Source organism: Dermacentor albipictus, chromosome 1, assembly GCF_038994185.2.
Source record: "Dermacentor albipictus isolate Rhodes 1998 colony chromosome 1, USDA_Dalb.pri_finalv2, whole genome shotgun sequence".
Lineage (NCBI taxonomy): Eukaryota > Metazoa > Arthropoda > Arachnida > Ixodida > Ixodidae > Dermacentor > Dermacentor albipictus.
In genome coordinates this window covers 128,771,158-128,790,943 of record NC_091821.1, presented here as the reverse complement: position 1 = coordinate 128,790,943, position 19,786 = coordinate 128,771,158, and the positions used below count along the sequence as shown (strand labels likewise).

Below are 19,786 nucleotides of genomic sequence, written 5' to 3'. Positions count from 1 at the left end.
GCGCGCGGTAAAGTAGTGTAATCTAAAAAAGAAGCGCAATAGTAAAAGGCAGTTTCACCTGTTTCTGCACATTGGGTTGGGCCTGACATCATTCGTCACTGGTCCGTTGATCGTGTTCGCGTGCGAGGCAACGCGCAGAAAGGAAAGTTTCAGCGTCAAGGCAGTCTATGATCAGCGTAAAGACGACACCAGTGAAACGATGTATCCGTCATCTCCGATTTCAAGCAGCGTCCTCTGCTGCTTTTGGCGTAACAGAGAAAGATTGCCCAATCACTGAGGAGAGACGTGATCGAAGGGGCTGTAAGATGCTGCCTGTGCGGCTGGGACCATGATACTCGAAGGGTGTAGCTGCTCGGAGGTCCTTACACGGGGCTATGAAACCAGAAAGTGAAGAGGATATAAAGCAGAAAGAATGGATAAGTTTGTGAAGAAAGTCGATGGGGCACCGTAGTCGTCGTGGGCGCCTGTATGCACATAAATTTGTTTCCGAAAAGTCCAAACAATGTCGCCAAGTATTTGAACCCTCGCTTTTGTGCCTGTAACAGTGTACGTGTACGTCTGACGAAATGAGTGCTGTTCATGTTAGTTCGCTTGTCTACGCGCGTCATTCGCGCCTTTTCTCATTCGTTTGACTTTGCATCGTCACACCACCTTAAACTAGAGGCGCATTTTCTAGCGCAGTTGCTAAGCTTAAAATAGTTCCTTTTACGGAATTATTGTATAATATCGGGGATGATGATGATTATTATTATAGTGATGATGATGGTATCATTAGAATCTAGGTGGCGACAACCAATCACCTTGCCTGTATGCGTTACGTGTTACCGTATCGTAATGCGGCATTCACCATATCTTTGCTTTGTCTCCTAAAATTACACTTGTGACCACCCTGTCCCCACCTCTTTCCTGCATTTTACCACCGATACATCAATCGTCTCATTGCTGATATTTGCTGCTTACCAATGAACGCTCCCGTCCGCTTTGAACCCAATACGCTTCTGTAAGGTGGATGCTTCCTACGGTTCTGGCTAGATCTACGCCTCTCATAACAACTTGCTGAGTAATCTCCAGATATTTTTTTATTGCGAAAACAATACTGCTCGCACTTTCGGCCCATCGGTGGTCGTGGTGCCTCCTTACACAGCTGCGCGTCACGCGACCGTGTGACGTCACGCCAGACCGAGAGACGGGGCCCCAGCTCGCGGCATCGATGGTGGAGGCGAAGCCTTGCTCGCCGCTGCTGCGGCGCTACCGAGAGAGGGCGCTCGCTGGTGTGACGTCACGCTGGGAGGTTAAATGGGGCTACAGCTCGGCTTCTCGCAGTGGTCGGCGCGCTGCCTTGCGCTATGTCGGATGATGTATAGCCATAAGTTTAACAAAGGGCAACCATGTCCACACCATCAGCCGAACCAAGGCGCAGCCAAGGGTATTGCTTTCGCAATCTTCCAGGCTTAACCAAGCTAAGCCTTCAGCCAATTTCTTCTTCTGAGGCTGACTAAGTCTCATACGGTTGCAAATATTTGCTTCCGTATGTTCTCTTCCTACAGCGGCCTAACTCGGGTGCCCAAACTTTATCAGATTGCCATCAAACCTCCGTAAATTTTGAACTCGATGTAATCATTCCACTGATTATTGTTTTGACAACAAAAGCATTGCGTTAGAAATATATATATATTCTTTTGTGTTAGCTAGTCACATAAAAAATATGCTGTTTTTCGTAGTAAGGTGTAGTTGCTGCGTGCATTTAGATTTTCTTGCTAATACACACGGTAGCTATACCCTCTACAGTCTGTTGACCCTGGGAATCCCTCTGTTGACTCCCTCTGTTTGTACGTCTAATCCACCTTTGTAACCTTATTATGTGGAATAAACTGAAACTTAAAGCGAAACTGAAAAAAATAGCAGGGCCCTATCCTTTGAGTATTGCACTAAGGTTATTTTTTTTTCCCGATTTCTGGTGTACCGTGTTTCTAAACTATATCTATCTCTTTTTTTTCGTTTACGTCTTTTACATCCAATTCGCTGTCTCGGTTCGATGACACTGGGCGGCCTGTACTTGCGTTTCCAATTGCACTGATCTGTCAAGGTGGCTCTGGCGTTGCGTTGCTGAGCCCACGAGGTGACGGGTTTGATTCCCACAAGTAGTGGCTGTATTCTCGTGGAGACGGAATGCAATAACGCTCGGCTACCATGCTTTAGAGGAACGTCAAAGGAACCCGCTGTGGTGGCGTAGTGGGTTTGGCGCTGCGCTGCTAAGTCCGACGGCGCGGGATAGAATCCTGCTCGCGGTGGTGGCATTTCGATGGGGGCGAAGTGCACGCAACAAAGCCAGTGTCCCGTGCGTTGGGTGCACGGTAAAGAACCGCAGGTGGCCAAAATTAACCTGGATCCTTCCGATGAAGAACCCCTCATAACCCATCGGGCAGTTTAGGGACGTTGAACTGCACAATTTAGTTTTATTTACGATTATATTGTACTTGATTGCCCGCTTTATTGACTTCTGCTATTACTTGTCGGCGCTTTTAAGGTACAGGTTGTTCTGCAGTCCAGCTGCCATTTTTCTATCGTGCATGTGCCTGAGGGATTCTTCAAAACATGTATTGCTTTGCTCTGCTGTGACTTCAAAGGAGCCCCAGCCCATGTCACCCTGCACTGGCAATTCGTAGTTCTACGATGGGCACCCAATGGAATGCCAATAGGCCCACCGTGCCCTTTGGTTCACTTCGATACCAGACCAGCTTTAAGAGCAGAATGGTGCTTGCAATCGTTAGCGCTGGTATCAATACTTATTTGGAAATTCCTCACATTACCCCCCCCCCCCCTTTTTTTTTAGCATAGAAAAGCTCTGCTCCCTTACAGCCACGTTCCGCTTTCCCTTCATCCTCAGATGTTCTTGGATGTAGTTTGAGTAGGTCTTTGCTTTGAGTAGGAATTAATTTGAGCATGGGCATGAATTCTGGTAGAGGCGACGACATACATGGCAGAAAAAATCGCCAATGCTAAAGAACTGCTTTAAGTATAGCAAGCAATGCGCCTCAACTAGCCATGGACACGCTGTGCGGAGCGCACGTTGGAAGCTTGCTTGACGTCTTGCGTGGGGGCATCCATGTACTGTATGGTATTAATTTCTGCTGCGCGATGGAAGCTGACAAAAGCGGTCGCGCTCAAGACAGCATTTGTTTTGCTCCATGGCTTCAGCAAATTCAGCTACTCCGGAGATTCGTGGCGCCAGACCAGTTTCCACGGAAGAGGCGCGTCGTGCCGCTGTACTACCGCCGAAGAACAGCAATGGCAGGACGAAAAACGAGTGCACCTCGGAACGCAACGGAATGCCGAGGGACGCAGATCTCGCATGATTTCGGGAACGGCACTAGTGAGCGAGCTCTTGCCAAAGAGGAGCTGGCTGCAGAAATAGGCAGGTATACTTTCATCGCAAGTGCCAATCTCAGGTACGTCCGGCGGGGCCGTGGAGTGCCGAGGACGCTTTTTGCGCAGTGCTTCGTCTTCGCGAACGCGTTCGGCGCTTTGTGCAAATTGTGCGATCCTTTTAAATGAAAGTCTTAGGAACTTGCGAGCGATTTCCGTACCAGCTGTCAGTATGTTCGACATATATTTACAAAGTTTGCCCAATCCTGCTGGACTCAACATCACAACATCGTACATCCGAATCAAACAGGCAAGATATACTTTGCTGGGCATACAGCCGATATGGCTGTTATTTTCTTTGATATTGGTATTTGATCGTACAACAGTATTGTTTACAAAAACCTGCAATTGTGGTTTTATATTCTGCTCACCTATAGTATTCAGTTATATAATAAAATGATACCCGCCATGGTTGTTTAGTGGCTATGGTGTTGGGCTGCTAAGCACGAGGTCGCGGGATCGAATCCCGGCCTCGGCGGCCGCATTTCGATGGCGGCGAAATGGGAAAACATCCGCGTACTTAGATTTAGGTGCACGGTAAAGAACCCCAGCTGGTCGAAATTTCTGGAGTCCCCCACTACGGTGTGCCTCATAATCAGAAAGTGGTTTTGGCACGTAAAACCCTATGATTAAAAAAAATAAATGACAATAAAATGTGTGAATTCGTACGTTGTTATAGGTAAGTTGGTGCTTTGTGCTGTTAAAGCCGGTTTAAATGCGGAGTGCCCGCTTTCTGTACCTTCAATCCAGGATAGCGATAATCAGCGGGCGCCATGGAGTATTCGTGATTATCCCTGCTGTGGCCTTCGCGCTCCACTAGCAATACTTGTGGCGCCATCTCCACTGTTATTTCAGCTCGCGCTTGCGTTTGACGCCGACACGAGCAGCCCTTCTCCGCTGCGTCTCGTTCTATAGGTATAGGTTCTCGCTTGTGCACTTTCACGTACTCAGCGTACACGATCATTTTTCGCAACCATTCCTTGCTAATACTTCGGCATTACATAACTCGCTAAGAAAGAGAAAGCTTTTCTTAGCGCGTTACCATTATTATTGCATATGGGATGTATTTCTAGTCTATAATCGTGGGCCGATCCGGGAGATAGTGCAGCTTATAGGCGTGCGCCGATATGTGCTACTGGAACCACTCGTGGCCACAGTGGTATTCCGGACACACACACACACACACACACACACACACACACACACACACACACACACACACACACGCACGCGCACGCACACACACACACACACACGCACGCACGCACGCACGCGCACACACACGCACACTTACACACACGCACACGCACACACACGCACACGCACACACACTTACACACACATACACACACATACACACACACGCACACACATACACACACACGCACACACACACATACACGCACACGCACACATACACATACACGCACACACACATACACACACATACACACACACATACACACACACATATATATATATATATATATATATATATATATATACATAACTCGCTATATATATATATATATATATATATATATATATATACATATATATATATATATATATATATATATATATATATATATATATATATATATATATATATATATAATGATGGTGGAATATACATAAATAAAATTCACCAACGGCAGGGTTCGAACAGCGCATTCCTAGCCCAGCAGCTCGTTGCTCTAACCATTAGACAACAGGCACTTGCCTCAGCAGGCGGAATAGAAAATCCTTGAGCATTTCCCGCGTGCAAGCTAGCGCGTTTTATTTCGATACCAATTACATGAACACTCCATGCGATCGTGCGCCATCGTCGGTAATTACACATAAAGATACTGAATTTTTTAGTTTTAATACGTTTTCTGAAGAGCATTGCTCACATTAGAGAGAGAGACAGAGGCAGAGGAAGGCAGTAAGGTTAAACAGAGGTGAATTTCCGGTTTGCTAACTTGTACTGGGGTGGGGGATATAAAGGTTGTAATGAGGGCTAAAAGAGAGAGAAAAAAATGCACAAAAAAGAAAGTAAGTACAGGAACAGCCAACAGAAAAGACCTTAAGCCTTCGACTTCTTCCAAGACTTGCCCGAAGAGAGGCGACCCTTCTGTGAAGACTATACTTGGGCGTCGCGTTTACCAATGCCTACGCGTTCCACATAGGGATGGCCGACACCCCAGCATGTGGCGATTGCGGCGACAAGGAAACAATTCGTCATGTTCTATGCCAGTTCTCGCAGTACAGTGTGTAGGGACAATCGCTTTCCGTCGTGCTGAACCAGTTGGAGGACGGGCCTCTGTCGGAAGAAATAATTTTACTCATATTAACTTTACGCTTTCCCTTTGTACCAGAATGTGAAAATGCCAGGTGGTGAAATATGTCTAGACGTGTTCGTGCTTCAATCGCAATGCCTAGTGAACAGAAGCAGCTGTATTCTAAAACCTCAGGTGACAACTTTCCTTACTGGAAAAAATCGTAACAAAATGATGCAGACCTTGCCAGCTTGTGCCATCGTTTTCCCTCACGTAGTAGCCATGGTAGTGCCTGTCGGTGGGGCGTGTTCACATGTCTTCGCGTGATAATTGTCAGAACTCCAGCCGAGATGTTCCTGTGAGGCGCTAATTGTACTGAAGCAAGGAGGGCCAGCACGGGCTGCTGCGTGTGCGGCGCACGCTACAGCTCAAGGCAGGAGGCGCCCAGGCGCGGCGCTGCGGGAAACGGAAGCCGAGGCTAAGCGACAGCGCCAACAAAGCGAGAGAGCTGATCACGGGCAGATTGGGCATCTGCGTGCGCTTGATCGTTGCCATGTATGACACTGTGACTGTAAGCAAACACTGATATATTATATCGTGTCCTTCGTCAGTTACTCGATGGTGGACTTGTCTGGGCTCTGCGACGAGCTGCTCATGTCATCCATGACGCAGTGCTGAGAGTAAACTCTGGAAAGGCGCCTTGGAATCACAGAAAATTTACTGTGGACGGGTTGGTTCCTCCTGAATGAAATGAAGAGCCGCACGGAGGGCTATCAGTTCAGCAGCTGCCGTTGATGATACATGCAATGCATTTAGCTGTATTTTGACGGATCTTGCTGGAATCACCCCCGCGGCAGCTGAACTTGTAGGTGTGACAGAGCCACGGATGAAAACATGTACGCGGCCACTGTGCACCTCATGTAAAAATCGAAATGTGGCCTGTTATAGGGCTAACGACGGCATTTTAGCTTTTTCTGTAATTCCTGGGATGGCGAGGCGTATTTCGTGTTTGTGCACGCACCATAAAGCTGCCTGCACAAAGGCGCTAAGCAACACCTACAAAAGAATCCCGCATGCCCTCAAGAGTTCACAGGATCAAGCTCTAAAAGCGTGTCTCGGTCTTTCGAAGTGTGCGTCTACCGCAGCAATGATTGTCATAGCGCGATTTCACCCAATACCAACGTACGCGGCCACCTACACTCTCAGGGCTCATATTAGGCACGTTGCCCGACTACCTTCGTGCCATCTTGCTTCTCTACCTGCAGAAGGCCGCACACAACTTTCAGTCTTATAGTTGCTGTCAGTCGTACCTCCCTGCCATCAAACTATACGTGCCTGCACTAAGAAAACGCCAACAAAACCTTGCAGTGAAAGAGCACGAAGCGGGTGCACATCGTACCCGGTGTGAACATGCCGTAGTACAGGAACGCGAGGCTGACACAAATCACATCGCCGGCAAGACCCTATATTTCTAGCCGACGCTGCTCGCCCGTGTGTGTCTGCGTACGTCACGCCCAGCCAAACGTGTTTACTTAGCCAGCTTATGCTTACTGCAAATCATAGTGCCACTATAAAGCTATGAGCCTTACTTTGTTTTATATTCTAACTTGTTGCCATCGCATTCATTGCTTCGCCCTGATTGAGAAATTGTGATTTTTTAAATAACTCAATCAATAATGTTGTCCGACGGCCGGATTAGAACACAGGACCCCTAGCGCCGAAGCCCGATACGGTCACCATTACGCAACAGACGCTTTTCTCACATAGTGGCGTGCATCGCAATCGGGTGTTTTGACACGTTAAATCCCTAAAATTATTAGAGCGCTTTAGAATAGTGGCTCCAAAAGTTTAGGGCCCCAAAGAGCTTTGCGGTTGTTAGCGTTGGGTCACGCTGAAGTGAAGAGTTTTAGAATAGATTTTTGCGTTTGCCGATAGCGTCTTGCGCTTGCAGCGCCATTACGGCGTCAAAGAAAGGCTATTATAAATAATTATATAAAATATACAATTTTATGATAAAAACAGCAGTCTTGACATTCGTATTTACATGTTTAATTACAATTCAGAGGTTATTCTATTAGCAGCAGGCAAGAAGTTGCGCTTTGTTTTGAGCAACCAACTTTACGTGCCTTCACCAGCCAAGCTAAGCCTTGTTAGACCTACGAGCCACGAAATCGACAATCGAATTCGGAATCAGTGGCGTCTAATGAATCAATCTTCATAGCATACGCTAGCTGAGAGAAAGCAATAGCCGCAGGCACTTCTCCTGGCTTGCGAACTTCACACATTACAACAAGTCGAGCCCAGTTTGGTGCGAAGTTAGAGCCGTCACTTCGATGGGGGCCGCCATATTTGTTGACGCAAAGCTTTTGGGGCAGCTTTTGGGGGTCCCGATAAATCAGTGGAATAGCGCACCCGACGCAAAACCCAAACGCAGTTTGCGTCTCATGCATGCGCAGTGGCTTTGACGCTATTTCTTAGGGGCCACAAACATTTAGGGCCCCTGTTCTAAAACTCTCTACTTAAGATCAATTAATATGTCATCATACCACGCAATGCGAGCCCGTGCCGAAGGTAGCGCAATAAAATAAAATTGAGTCCGACGCTTCTACTGCCCTCACGCGAGGAGTGAAGCGATAAGGCGCGGTGCGCAGGGACGTACTCCACCCCTATCTCCGACTCAACTCGCTCAAGAAGGCTGTGTCTTTGACCTGTTTCAACTGCAGGTTGAATTTCCTTTTATTTATGTTCATTTAACAAATGTATTATATATATATTCGGGACAACACGGCGATCACCAGTGGTCCCAGGACACATACTCAGTTGCACATATCGGCCCACATATATACCTGATACGAAATAGTGGTGGTAACTCGCAAAGACCGACTTCGTTTTTACAAGGAAGCGAACACCCTGCATCTGCAAAGGTGCCAAGCGGAAACCACCAACGCGACGCGCAGAGGGGCGCGACGCAGCTGTGAAGCGCAAGCAGGAGTTGGCAAAACCGTTTGAAGTGGCGTCGACAGGGCGCTACCCAGTGCGATCCGCATCCACATAGCCACTTTCGAGGAATAGCAAAATTATTTACGAATGTTTGTGCACATAGTTTATCGGCTACGTTACGCTGTAGACATAGAAAACGACGCGCTTGGTTCCTCCCATTTTAATCGGCTCTGATTGCATTGTTATCCCGTAAAGCATAAGGCGTTGTCTCCTTTGGGCGATATTGTGGTGCAAATATTGCCCATGCATTTGCAGTGCACAGCGTTTGAAAATCGATATTGGGAGCACGTGACTGTCGGCATTATTTTGGGCCACCGATGGGCGCTGTGGAGGCCGAGCAGATGCATTTTTGTATAACGTGAAAGCGAGAGCATTTGTGATGCGCTGTGACTGCGTTCGGTCCCTCAGCGTTGAACCCCATCGCGTTTCACTCGCTTGGCACTGTACGTCGGTTTAAACATTCTGAGCGCTTTTACTTTCACAAAACAACATTCTATCGTTGCTGTATTCAGAATAAGTGAACTCGCAGGCCTCCAGATGGCATATATAAGCTGGAACGCAGAGAGACGGAAAATTGTTGTAGAGGAAAGAGTACAAGAAATGACGGAGTGTGTAGGAAAGTAAAAACAGCAACGGATTGGGGTCTCAGAAGCTCTCAATTCTATTCGGTTAAATATTTTTGTTGTCTTTCAAAGCCTCCTTTCTTGAAATGATTTATCTAGCCCATTTTAAGCAGGTTCAACAATTTCTTGGAATGCAGTCCACCGGACCTCAGCAGAGATGCACGATAAATTTTTTACGACCTTAGAGGAAACGAACGCATTTTCAGGACGTCTGGGCAAATATTTGCAGACGTAGTTTCGATGTCTTTTGTGCGGACTGAGTAAAGTTTGATCGTGCGTCCATGTTGCATCTTGGAGTCGTCTGTGCAATCTGTTGCAGGTTAAGAGTTTTAAATGTTTTCCATACAACATGGTGTAAAGTTTGTAAACAGGGGTAAAGTGCCTCAGACAGGCTGGCCAACGTTTCGATAGGAGGACCTATCTTCGTCAAAGGCGGCCTCGTCATCCTCGGCGTGTTAGTTTTAAAGGGTTAGTGCAGTGACGTCACGTGCGGGTGTTGTCGCTGGCGGCTGGTTTTAAAGAGAGAGATTACAAGAGGAAGCGCTGTCGTCCGACGTCTGTGAGCTTCATTCTCAAGATGAGGGGACAAGAGCGTGAGAGTGGGCACGCTGGGAGAAAAGAAAAGAAATAGAAGCAGAAAAAAAGGAAAAAAGGAAAAAAAGGAAAAAAGGGGGGAAGCCACACTCTCCCACAGACACACACTCCCAAGCCCCCGTATTTCTTATTCTTAAAGATTTTATTTCTCTCTTTCTTTTGCTTTCACTCCCCCCTTTTTTGTCTGTCTTGGTGCCGCCCTGGCTTCCCCCACCCCCCTTTTTTTTCCTTTTTTCCTTTTTTTCTGCTTCTAGGTGGGAATGTGATCACTCCCGTGAGTGTCGATGTCGCAAAATCATTTAACATGCAACGTGAGGCTCCGTGACACTAACGTCAAGTAGAGGCAGCTACTACGTCAGGCTACCATCGTTCATGATGTAGCGGTCATAATCAGAGGCAAGCGACACAACACTCCCTCCCCTTTAGTTGATCTTGGTGCTTCCCCAAAGCAAGTGATGCGCATTGAAGTCCCCAGTGATGAACCAGGGGCCATCTGTTTCCTTCCATATATATTCCAGCCTTTCACTGTCAAACTGCCAAGATTGGGAGATGTAACAACCAGTAGGAGTGAAAGACACTTTTGTGCTTTCTGACGCGGAGGCATACGTATTGGTTGTAGTCATGAAACTGAACCGTATGCACAATAAGTAAAAAAAAAAGCGTGCCATAAAAACAATAACAAAAACAAAACAATTAAAACAACAACCGATCGGCACGTGTTCAGTGAACTACAGTCGTGTGTGTCTTGTAAGGTTGTTCTTTCGGTTGCTTTTTTTGTGACGTGTGCTATGAGCGGCCATATAATGTGCAATAAGGTTATGTAATAAAACCAGTTGGATGTTATTGCTCATCCGGTCACCTTTCCCTGTTCCTTCATACTCAAACTGAGTTGCGCTAACGCAAGACAAGAACCTACGCACGTGACTGCTAAGCGTTAGTAAAGGCAGTGGGCTTACCTGCATAAGTTTGCACTCAGCTATGGTGCTTTGCTACGGATCTGTCTGGAGGGTGTTCTGATGCCGCAGAATACTTGTTGCCGTTGTCCTGGGGAGCGTTCAACGGCAATGCTTAAGGGACCCTCAGCTATCGGCGTACACCTTCTTTGAGGTACTACACAGGATTCTGGCACGGCTTCTTATACAGCAAAGCTTTCTTTGCTCAGCCCTCACGATTTCGCGTCGGTCAGTGTTATGCGTGCACTAACTTATATACTGCGTGTCCCAAATATTATGCACCAAGATTTAAATATATGAAAATACCACGTAGCTGAACAGAACCAAGGTAACTTTGTTTGCTGTCGCTTGGAGGCACTCAGATTATGTTTCTACATTTCGCCTAATTACATAATTAGTCTTAAGTACTTAATTACTAAGTACTAAGTACTGAGTATTAAGTATTACGTATTAAGTATTAAGTACTAAGTACTTAAGTACTTAGGCTCGGAGCAGGAGCTATGGCGCTTGAAAGTAACCTGGTGCCTGACAAACCAACCGACTGAGCTATCTTTCCTGGCAACATCCAAGGGTCCTGAGTTCAAATCACCTGTCATATTCCTTTTTTCTATTTTTTTCCGTTTTTTGGTGTCTTTTCCTTTATTTTATGACTGTACGGGAACCCTCTTATTATATATATATATATATATATATATATATATATATATATATATATATATATATATATATATATATATATATATATATATATATATATATATATATATATATACATACACATCCTCAATTAGGTATGACGACACATGTGCAAGTCATAATTACCAGGTTCTGTAGTCGAGTGCCATCCGTGCGGTATAACCGATCTCAGATTGGTCAACCTTGACTGATCAAATAGGGCACCACTGTAGGTTAAATGAGGCGTACAACTCCTGCGGGACCCGCCGTGGTTGCTCAGTGGCTATGGTGTTAGACTGCTGAGCACGAGGGCGCGGGCTCGGATCCCGGCCACGGCGGCCGCATTTCGATGGGGACGAAATGCGAAAACACCCGTGTACTTAGAATTAGGTGCACGTTAAAGAACCCCAGGTGGTCGAAATTTCCGGAGTCCCCCACTACGGCGTGCCGTATAATCAGAAAGTGGTTTTGTCACGTAAAACCCCATAACTTAATTTTTTAATTTAACTACTGCGGGGACAGTAGAGTATCTGTCTCCCGTGCAAGAGGACCGTGGTTCAAATCCCGGTGCCGCGCTATTCTCCACCAGAAAATACAAAAAAAACCGTGTGTTGAGAAAATCGCACAAACAGGCCTGGAGTGCGGCCTGATCCCGGCGACCAGAACCGGTAACGCACTCTCTCACCAGAGCAGGATTGGCCACCCTGGTGCAGTACTTGGCCACAACCTCCCATATGAATACAACAATCAAACCCCGGCCCTCAGTCCCCAGCAGCCGCGAAGCAACTGACCACGGCGGCGGTCAGATCTGTGATGCTGCAGAGGGTGCTAAGAATACCTGGCTCCGGACAGGCCACCATTGGAATCTGAGCCTGGCAATGTTTAACGTTAGAACGTTATCTAGTGAGGCGAGTCTAGCAGTGTTATTGGAGGAATTATAGGGTAGTAAATGGGATATAATAGGGCTCAGTGAGGTTAGGAGGACAAAAGAAGCATATACAGTGCTAAAAAGCGGGCACGTACTGTGCTACCGGGGCTTAGCTGAGAGACGAGAACTAGGAGTCGGATTCCTGATTAATACGGAAATAGCTGGCAACATACAGGAATTCTATAGCATTAACGAGAGGGTAGCAGGTCTTGTTGTGAAACTTAATAAGAGGTACAAATTGAAGGTGATACAAGTCTATGCCCCTACAAGCAGTCATGATGACCAGGAAGTCGAAAGCTTTTATGAAGACGTGGAATTGGCGACGGGTAAAGTCACAACAAAATACACTATACTGATGGGCGACTTCAATGCCAGGGTAGGCAAGAAGCAGGCTGGAGACAAGTCAGTGGGGGAATATGGCATAGGCTCTAGGAATAGCAGAGGAGAGTTATTAGTAGAGTTTGCAGAACAGAATAATATGCGGATAACGAATACCTTTTTCCGCAAGCGGGTTAGTCGAAAGTGGACGTGGAGGAGCCCGAATGGTGAGACTAGAAATGAAATCGACTTCATATTCTGCGCGAACCCTGGCATCATACAAGATGTAGACGTGCTCGGCAAGGTACGCTGCAGCGACCATAGGATGGTAAGAACTCGAATTAGCCTAGACTTGAGGAGGCAACGGAAGAAACTGGTACACAAGAAGCCAATCAATGAGTTAGCGCTAAGAGGAAAACTAGAGGAATTCCGCATCAAGCTACAGAACAGGTATTCGGCTTTAACTCAGGAAGAGGACCTTAGTGTTGAAGCAATGAACGACAATCTCATGGGTATCATTAAGGAGTGCGCAATAGAAGTCGGTGGTAAAGCCGTTAGACAGGAAACCTGTAAGCTATCGCAGGAGACAAAAGATCTGATCAAGAAACGCCAATGTATGTAAGCCTCTAACCGTACAGCTAGAATAGAACTGGCAGAACTTTCTAAGTTAATCAACAAGCTTAAGAGAGCGGACATCAGGAACTATAATATGGATAGAATTGAACAGGCTCTCAGGAACGGAGGAAGCCTAAAAACAGTGAAGAAGAAACTAGGAATAGGCAAGAATCAGACGTGTGCGGTGAGAGACAAAGCCGGCAATATCGTTACTAATATGGATGAGATAGTTCAAGTGGCTGAGGAGTTCTACAGAGATTTATATAGTACCAGTGGCACCCACGACGATCGTGGAAGCGAGAATAGCCTAGAGGAATTCGATATCCCGCAGGTAACGCCAGAAGAAGTAAAGAAAGCCTTAGGAGCTATGCAAAGGGGGAAGGCAGCTGGGGAGGATCAGGTAACAGCAGATTTGTTGAGGGATGGTGGTCAGATTGTTCTAGAGAAACTGGCCACCCTGTATACGCAATGCCTCATAACCTCGAGCGTACCGGAATCTTGGAAGAACGCTAACATAATCCTAATCCATAAGAAAGGGGACGCCAAGGACTTGAAAAATTATAGACCGATCAGCTTACTGTCCGTCGCCTACAAAGTATTTACTAAGGTAATCGCAAATAGAATCAGGAACACTTTAGACTTCTGTCAACCAAAGGACCAGGCAGGATTCCGTAAAGGCTACTCAACAGTAGACCATATTCACACTAGCAATCAGGTGATAGAAAAATGTGCAGAATATAACCAACCCTTATATATAGCTTTCATTGATTACGAGAAAGCGTTTGATTCAGTCGAAACCTCAGCAGTCATGGAGGCATTACGCAATCAGGGTGTAGATGAGCCATACGTAAAAATACTGGAAGATATCTATAGCGGCTCGACAGCCACCGTAGTCCTCCACAAAGAAAGCAACAAAATCCCATTAAAGAAAGGCGTCAGACAAGGAGATACGATCTCTCCAATGCTATTCACCGCATGTTTACAGGAGGTATTCAGAGACCTGGAGTGGGAAGAATGGGGGATAAAAGTTGATGGCGAATACCTTAGCAACTTGCGATTCGCTGATCATATTGCCTTGTTTAGTAACTCAGGAGACCAATTGCAATGCATGCTCACTGACCTGGAGAGGCAAAGCAGAAGGGTGGGTCTGAAAATTAACCTGCAGAAAACTAAAGTAATGTTTAACAGTCTCGGAAGAGAACAGCAGTTTACGATAGGTAGCGAGGCACTAGAAGTGGTAAGGGAATACATCTACTTAGGGCAGGTAATGACCACGGATCCGGATCATGAGACTGAAATAACCAGAAGAATGAGAATGGGCTGGGGTGCGTTTGGCAAGCATTCTCAAATCATGAACAGCAGGTTGCCACTATCCCTCAAAAGCAAAGTGTATAACAACTGTGTGTTACCAGTACTCACATATGGAGCAGAAACCTTGAGGCTTACGAAAAGGGTTCTGCTGAAATTGAGGACGACGCAACGAGCTATGGAAAGAAGAATGATCGGTGTAACGTTAAGGGATAAGAAAAGAGCAGATTGGGTGAGGCAACAAACGCGGGTAAATGACATCTTAGTTGAAATAAAGAAAAAGAAATGGACATGGGCCGGACATGTAATGAGGAGGGGAGACAACCCATGGTCATTAAGGGTTACGGACTGGATTCCAAGGGAAGGGAAGCGTAGCAGGGGGCGGCAGAAAGTTAGGTGGGCGGATGACATCAAGACGTTTGCAGGGACAACATGGCCACAATTAGTACATGACCGGGGTAGTTGGAGAAGTATGGGAGAGGCCTTTGCCCTGCAGTGGGCGTTACTAGGCTGATGATGATGATGATACTTATCAAGTATTACAATAAGACGAAAAGTGTAAAAAGGAAAATTGTAGAGCATCATAAGAAACTCCCGATACAGCTTTCCGCTGCGCAATACGCGCTTCATAAAAGTGTTTTTCCGATCGTGGAAGACGCCCGCGAATACACGCAAAATTGCCGCGCGATTGGCCGCTTAAGGCACCTGGAAGGACGTGCGAGATGCACATCCTTGCTCCAGCATAAAAAAGTTAACTCATCCGCAAGCATCGTGTCGATAACATCCGAACAAAGCACTTTCACCCCGTAACGTCGGCAAGAGTGAGTACCGCTCGTTACAAATTGAATATTAAGGATGGATGGAAAACTTAATTTTTTCTGGAAAACTTTAGTTTGAATATTAAGGAAGTAGCGCCAATTCCTGGCATAATAAGTTTCTCGCACGAGATCTACACACAGCCACCGCAACTTATACACAAGCTCCATGGCCCACATATCAAGATCAAGTGAATGGGCGCACTGTTGAATGGATGCGCCGAAGCATGGCTGACGGCTGCACCAACAACACACAAATGCCCAAAGCTCACCCTTCGTGACGATACAGAGAGTAAGCAAGTGAGTCGCGATAATACGTTTTTGGTACAAGCTATTGGAATGTACAGAACATCTAAGTTACAAGTATTGTTCTTGGCAATAACAAGTTCACCGCTAATGAACATATCCGCGAGCAATTAGCAGAAAATAAATCAAAAGGCGACCACACTGACAAACGTTACTGTGTCAGAAATACGACAAGTCACTGCTACGAATTGATTTACAAATAAAGAACGAAGAGCAAAGGACATTGATCCCTGTTTAATTGGACATTGATCCTGTTTAAGCGCGGTATACGCTACTTGCACCGTTTGGACGAATCGTAATGAGCTCAGAAAGCGCTTACATGTCCTCTGAAGCTGTGGCCAATACTGCGTGTTGTCCACGGGCTCCTCATCTACGATGGCAGCACCCACGGGATCGCCGTGAAAAGGGTGTATAGGTAAAAACTGATACACCGCAAGAGACGTAAAACAGTAGCGCACCCTCGCCATTTCGCAGTCATATAGTCGGAAATCTTATTGATTATCGTTACGGGTGACCACCTGTCCTCTTTGGTGTTAACACGCTTTGAGAAAATAAATTTGTCGCTTTTGTTTGTGACCACGGTGATCGAACCACATCCAATTCACGACCATGCGCATGGATTCTGCTGTGCTCACGTAGTGTATTTCACCCACTATCATGAATACTAGGCGTCGTTGAATAAGCATACCGAATGGCGCTCACGTTCCTATAAGTTAACATATTCACCCCAACCTTAATTGTCACCTAGTGCTATGCTGATATTTACAAAGGGATTAACAGTGAAAATAAAACCTACATAAAAACAAGCTATCCCAGTTAACAGTAATACATTCATTTGCAGAGTGAGCGATGAATCTTCAGAGCTAATTTTCATTTGGGCAAACGTGATGTGAATAGCTATAGTCACAGTTTAATTTTGCATGCTCTTTCCACCTTTTGTAAAGGGTACCAAAAGTTCTTATGAATTTTCCGCATTTTATTTAATCGCGACATACGCCTGACATATTGGTTAATTGGTGCCAATGAAGTTTTACTGCATTCAGGAAGCTTCACTAGACAAGCGCAATGAGAAACCACTGAACAAAGGTGATAGGCTTCCTTTAGAACTCCCTCTCTCCCCTTCCCTCCTGCCTCTTTCTGACGCACATACGTCCGTGCAACCCCCTCACACAAACAGACACACCTAACGGGAACGAGCAGAAATGTTTTAGGGCCCTGGAGAGCCTAAACCAAAGTAAAATTAATATTTCCGACATTGAATGCTATTAGTGAAAGGTACAGGAACATTCCTGTAGGCACATTTTGTACGAACATCCATCAGCCGTCGAGGAACGTAATTTGCGCATTGATCAGTTTCCACAGAAAAGAGAACAATACTCTCCCTGTTCAATTTCCATTTTATCCTAGAAGCACCTTTTCTGATTTCCAATTCTTGAGAGGTCTATTGCTGCTCTGTCAGTAGCGCAGTTCCTGTCAGGTCTTTATTTCGAGGGCTGCCGCAATATATAGAGGGTATGGATTTGTTCGCCCGATATGCTTTTAACGCGCGCACTGTTTCTCTTCATCCTTAGCACAGTAAAATAAAAAGTTGAATCATAATTCGTATCGCTGTCTTTAGGTTATGAAGGAGCGCTAAAAAGGTGTGTCAGCCATGCGAAAGCGAATGTGAACTTGCATCGATTATATTCTTTTGCAATGAGAAAGGAGCGTTGTTCGTCGCTATATAAGGTGAAAGAATAGGGTTCTATGCAAGGGCTTCACTTTTCTCCAGTCATAACATTATGAAAGAGAGTGTTGAACGGGCCCTGAACAACTTTTTTTCAAAGCCGAGAAAGGCATTTGAAGTTAAACTATAGATTATTTCAGAAGTACTTTGCCGCAGAAAGTTCTTCAATGCCTTCAGGAGAAGCGGAGTTATTGGCAATCAAACTCGCGGTGCTTACGCCCGTTCTTGAGCGATTTGCACTGCGAAGGCTACGGCGGGTGGGGTGTGCCCACAACGCTTCGCCTTCTGAACGTCACCGTGGCGCGCAGTTCAAACTTGACTTTGGATGTTCGTATAGACACGACTATTTCATATTTTGGCGTGTAAGACGCGCCAAACGTAACCAAAACCCGGCTGTTATCAGTGGGCTGCAGTGCGCAAAGCTAGCGGGTTCGTCGTGGCACACCGCGGCGGCCGCGGTATCTACGCTACGTAGTAGACATTAGATAGATGCAGCGTTTGCTTTGTTCCCGACAGGGTTAGAGTGGACTGTCGAGGTCATATATGCTCCTGTTTGGTTGTGCTACGCGGTGCTTTGTCCTGCACCAGTTTGACCGACGGATAGTAGCCACATCCAACGTGCGCATTTTGAAGTGATCTCATCACGAAGCGATGTCTGCCAAGGCGTCTAACCTGGAGCGGCCAGGAGTAAGCGCAGCGCTGGCAAGCATACGTGTGGCCTGACCTTAAGTTTCACATGATTCGACGCGGACTGCTCAAAACTAGTCGAAATTACCGAGAACTGGCGGTACGACACCGATAAGCAGAGTGACGAACGTTTAATTCCTACGCGAGTGGCCGCGGCCGAGCGTGAGCAGACGATAGTCGGCTTCTTCCGGAAGTACTTAATTATTATCGAAACCTGGAAGCAGATTTTCGCTTACTTCAGTTTGGCTATTAAAATGCTTCAATTAATATACACAGTAACAATGCGAAGAAGCGCACTGATCCAAACAGACTTCTTGATTAATGTCAGCTATTGGCCAATAGCAGCCGTGTATGAGAATCGGCTAGATTACAAAATAAAGCTTCAGAAAAGAGCGTTTGTGGGAAAGAAGACTTCGGACACTCCGCTTGGGAGCGCCACGCGCCGCGCACGACAGCAAAACTTGGCCGAGATGTTTGCAGCAGCGTATGCTATCCGCAGCCTGAGGGGTGGAGCAGGGCCTCTTTAAAATGAATGATATCGTAATAATACGAGAAATTACACTATACCGAAGGTGATTACAAACAGCGGTTTTGGTAGCACTGCTTACCGAGTTAGTTCAGCGGTGGTAATTAGCCATTCATTTCATTTTCGATCCGGTCTTTCTTCGCTCAGTCACTGGCGCGGATTTTATCGAACCGGCCGGTTCTATCGAATTACATCGTTGTTGTCGCAGGGATCTGCCACTTTGCAAGATGCACGGCAAGGTAAATAGATTGAAAAATGAAATGGCTCAGCGCAAGATGCAGGCATACGTAAGTTACGAAAACTTTAATTTATAAGGTGAACGTATTGAAAAACGTCGCAGTTTTGCCCGAAAGGCGAAGCATTCATTGCGACAGAAAATTGTTAGGCAGCTTTACGCAGTAATTAAGGTCAGTAGATTTATCAGCTGTATAAACTGTTGTAACCATTCGCTCACTAACTAAATTAACAAGCACAGTGTCCCGCGCGCACAAGCAAATATGAACAGGTCTAACTCGATGACCGCAGACACTCGCTGAGAAAACGCTGGCGTGATGAAGAGCGACAGCAGCGACGAGCGAATTCCCTTTCGTGGCTGCCTCTCGCTTCAACGCGAACCAGGCGCGCAAGAACACAGCGCACACGAAGCCGTCAGCTAATATCTGGCTTCGATTAGCCTTCGAACCTACCGCAGATTGCCTCCACGATAGGATGCGCGCAGCGGCACATTCGCAGCCGCGGCCACAGTAGAAGCGGAGACGCGGGCCACCCCGCCCCCCCCCCCTTCCCCTCTCCTCCTAGCACACTCGCATCTCACCTCTCCGCCCCGTCCTTGCTTACGGGAAAAGTCGGCGCGCACCCTCTCCACCTTCGCCCTTGCGCACGCGAACAGACCACGCCCCAGCAACCCTTCTCGGCTCAACCCTGGCGTGGTTTCCCTCGCACCTACGGCACACGACGCGCGGCTGCGACCTTATCGCAGTTGGACTTTATACGCAACCTCATGGCGACGCCGGCGACATTGACGA

At 46.5% G+C, this 19,786-nt stretch overlaps 1 long non-coding RNA gene across 1 annotated transcript in view; it reads right to left on the bottom strand.

Moving 5' to 3' along the window:
• Positions 1-19,786, bottom strand: part of LOC139055814 (uncharacterized) — a 136,128-nt gene that overhangs the window by 70,486 nt on the left and 45,856 nt on the right. The window lies entirely within an intron of this gene.